This window comes from Salvelinus fontinalis, chromosome 8 (assembly GCF_029448725.1).
Source record: "Salvelinus fontinalis isolate EN_2023a chromosome 8, ASM2944872v1, whole genome shotgun sequence".
In the NCBI taxonomy this organism is placed as follows: Eukaryota; Metazoa; Chordata; class Actinopteri; order Salmoniformes; family Salmonidae; genus Salvelinus; species Salvelinus fontinalis.
The window spans coordinates 6,243,358-6,247,119 of NC_074672.1; the positions used below are offsets into that span (position 1 = coordinate 6,243,358).

The 3,762-nt window shown below is 47.0% G+C and overlaps 1 long non-coding RNA gene across 1 annotated transcript; it reads right to left on the reverse strand.

Annotated features, from left to right (window-relative positions):
• Positions 1-2,517: 2,517 nt before the first annotated feature.
• Positions 2,518-3,102, reverse strand: LOC129860434 (uncharacterized). Its single transcript, XR_008760375.1, has 3 exons — positions 3,015-3,102; positions 2,697-2,815; positions 2,518-2,564 (listed from the first exon to the last, which is right to left on the reverse strand). It is a non-coding gene; the product is annotated as an uncharacterized LOC129860434 (long non-coding RNA).
• Between the last annotated feature and the right edge of the window lie 660 nt (positions 3,103-3,762).

A 3,762-nucleotide genomic window follows, 5' to 3' on the forward strand; every position in this document is an offset into this window, starting at 1 on the left:
AAACGTTAATCGTTTAACCTTGCTTGAATAAAACAATGCTTTTTTTATAGTGAGCAAGAGTTGCGCTTTTTCCTTTTCTATGATGATTCAAGTTTTTGGTTGAGCGCCCTTCGTTTTTTTTACGTCAAATAATGCTGTAAAAAAAAATTACTTAGTAAATTATTAAAAGCTTTAAAATTGGGATGTTTCCCAGGTATTTGCACAACCTACTCCACACTTGCAAAGTGAAAGTTTATAGAAAAGTTCTGAAATTAAGTAGTAAACCGAAGAAAAGCAGAATTGAGTCCAATTATAATGCAAATAATTTAATGGTCTATGGTTCAATCCCATTTCTGAATGTCTGATGAATAATTAATATTGTTCCTCCTCTTCCTTGTGGCAGGCGCAGCAGCACACTGCCCTCCAAAGCCTGCAAAACAATCGCCGGACTGCCCCTTTCCTAGCTCTGCATGGAACATCCAGTGTCACGTCCTTGGTGACGTGTTGGGTGACATCCGGGATGACCACAGCAACATCCTCTGGAAAGGGAAAAAAGAGGAACAGAATGTAAACAAATGCAAACCGTAGGTTCTAAACACTGGCCATTTGAAAGGTTCTACTAAGATGTCATGACAAACGGCACCTGTCAGAGTGCTTTCTAAGTGTTACTCACCTGCCTGGATGTCAGCTGGCAGAGTGGCGAAGACGGCCATCGTGAGAGTCCTTTCTTCAGGTGGGACGTCCACAACCTCCAAGAGGGAAGAGATGGGCTCTGCCTCTGTGTAAGTGGTGATGTCTTTAACCTCCAGGTGGGAAGATGCCGGGTCTGCCTCTGTGTAAGTGGTGATGTCTTTAACCTCCAGGTGGGAAGAAGCCTGGTCTGCCTCTATGTAAGTGGTGATGTCTTTAACCTCCAGGTGGGAAGATGCCGGGTCTGCCTCTGTGTAAGTGGTGATGTCTTTAACCTCCAGGTGGGAAGAAGCCTGGTCTGCCTCTGTGTAAGTGGTGATGTCTTTAACCTCCAGGTGGGAAGAAGCCTGGTCTGCCTCTATGTTAGGGGTGGTGTCCACAACCTCCAGGTGGGAAGAAGCCTGGTCTGCCTCTTTGTTAGGGTTGGTGTCCACAACCTCCAGGTGGGAAGAAGCCTGGTCTGCCTCTGTGTTAGAGGTGATGTCCACAACCTCCAGTTGGGAAGAAGCCTGGTCTGCCTCTGTGTTAGGGGTGATGTCTTTAACCTCCAGGTGGGAAGAAGCCTGGTCTGCCTCTGTGTTAGGGGTGATGTCTTTAACCTCCAGGTGGGAAGAAGCCTGGTCTGCCTCTGTGTTAGGGGTGATGTCTTTAACCTCCAGGTGGGAAGAAGCCTGGTCTGCCTCTGTGTTAGGGGTGATGTCTTTAACCTCCAGGTGGGAAGAAGCCTGGTCTTCCTCTGTATTAGGGGTGATGTCTTTAACCTCCAGGTGGGAAGATGCCGGGTCTGCCTTTATGTTAGGGGTGGTGTCCACGACCTCCAGGTGGGAAGAAGCCTGGTCTGCCTCTGTGTTAGGGGTGATGTCCACAACCTCCAGGTGGGAGGAAGCCGCGTCTGCGTCTGTTATGGGTGACAACAACAATCCTGATGAGCTCTACTACTACAAGGCACCAAGATGTCATCACAACAGGCATCTGTCAGAATGCTCTCTATCATTGCTACTCACCTGCTTGGATGTCAGCTGGTAGTGTGGTGGAGACAGCCACCGCGAGGACAGGGGGGACTGGTAGGGTGGCTGCAGGGGGCTGAAAGCAGCTCTGCACCTCGTCCGCCACAAAGGCACAGACAGAGCTCATATAAAAAGGGCTCTGGAGGTCATCCGTGGAGAAGGACTGACTGATTTTCCCGAGGATCGACCGCACAGAGTCAAAAGCAGCAGCCCGGGAGAAAGGGATGTGAGGGGAAGGGTCCTTTAACATGCAGGAGAGCTTCTCCACTACAGCCGCCACCATGCCCACGGCCATCCCGCTTATAAGGATTGGGTGCTCTGAATGGCCTTCCTCTGGCTGAAGCCACAGGGCCAGGAGGAGCCTGGGCACCACCTCCACCACCACCTGAGATGGGCTGAGCAGGTTGCTACGGGGCTCATTGGACTGCTTGCCCAGAATGCTCCTCACAGCTCTCTCCACGATGCTGTGGACCTTAGGATCGCTGAAATCAACAAAAAGGAGAAGACTAAGCTAAACGATGTGCAATGTTCTCACATAGAACACTGTCTTAGTCTGTTTCTGCGTAGTTCCAGATGTGTAGATACATGGATCAAGTCAGTACATGGAACTCACATGTCAGCTGGCGAGGTGGAGTGCATGGAGCGACGGAGCTTGCAGAAAGCCTCGTGCTCTATGTTCATCATTTTTAGGCAAGTGTTTACTTCCCAGGCCTGCAGTATGAAACAGGAAGTCCCATTAGTGTAATTTCACAACAGATCTATCCTGCTGTGCTAACTAGTTGTTGAAAGGCTAGTAAAGAGCTCACTAACTTGTAGTATGTCTCTAACTCTCATTCTCTTACCAGCCGAGCGAGGTCGTTTCCCTCCTCCAGGGTTTCCTTCCACACCCTTCAAATAAAACACAGAGCAATTCAACTTTCCTGGCTTCTGATTTTTCTGTTGTTTATTTTACCCACACCTCCTGGAGTGCTGCTGGTGGCAGAGAATGGCAGTGAAGGTGAGTGCTGACGTGGTACTCACCTCTCCCTAAGGGATTTTTTGCCCTGAGACACCAGCCAGTTGCTCATGTGCTCCGTGGTGACATGGGGCGGGACCTGGCCTTGACTCTGGAGCAGCAGATAGTGGACCATGAGCTTCTTCTGCAAGATGAGGTAAGGTGTGAGACCGTGCCACGAAATACCATATCATGTGCTTTCAAAGGGCCTCTCGCAACATTTCACAACTGCTCATGCCTGACAATTTGCAAGTGATATTAAGAACTCTTATGACCAACTTCTCTAAACAGTCTTGAAATACAACTCTCTTTCTGTTGTTTATGTTTTGTGGGATGAATCCTACCTGTTTATTGTAATATGTTTCCTCCCAGCAGGCCTGCAGAGTCTGAAAATAAAGGCTGCTTCTACAGAATTCCTTTGAAGATAATGAAAATAATTATGCTTTGTTATGCACAGGCATTTATATTTTGCTAAAATGCATTTCTCCTAAGATTACCTTTGTGGGACCATAAGTGAACTCCGGAATGCACAAAACCCTGTCCATGGTAAGATGGGGAAGAAATGCAGCGCTATAGATATACGGGATGCTCTAGAGATAACAGGAATGACTTAAAGTCGCGAATGATCAATGACTGTGGAGTCGTCCAATATGCTGCACTTAGAATTGAGTTGTAGACGATGTTTGGCGCAAATAGAATGTTTACATTCTATTGCCATGGAGAAATGGAATGTGTAGAACCTGTATAATTGGGTATGTTTCTATGTCTTTATTTCGTGAAAGATTAAGCTCTTTGTTGTGTCATAATGTGTATATGAGGATGTAGGAGCCCGTCCCGATTCATGGCGCGATTATCCAGGTGCATGTTGCTTAGACCTACTAATCCAACCTTGGTTTACAAGTTAAATACATTGTTTATATATGCCTATACAAATCTATCGACCACTTCCATTTAAAGCAATGATTGTCAATTGAAAATGTGGTTGTTGTGTTATCCTGTTGTGCGCCTTGAGTGTCAGTCCCCTTAAGCACATTATTCCAATATTTCCAAGCTCTGAATTGACACAATGACCACTTTTGCAAAGATGTTCGG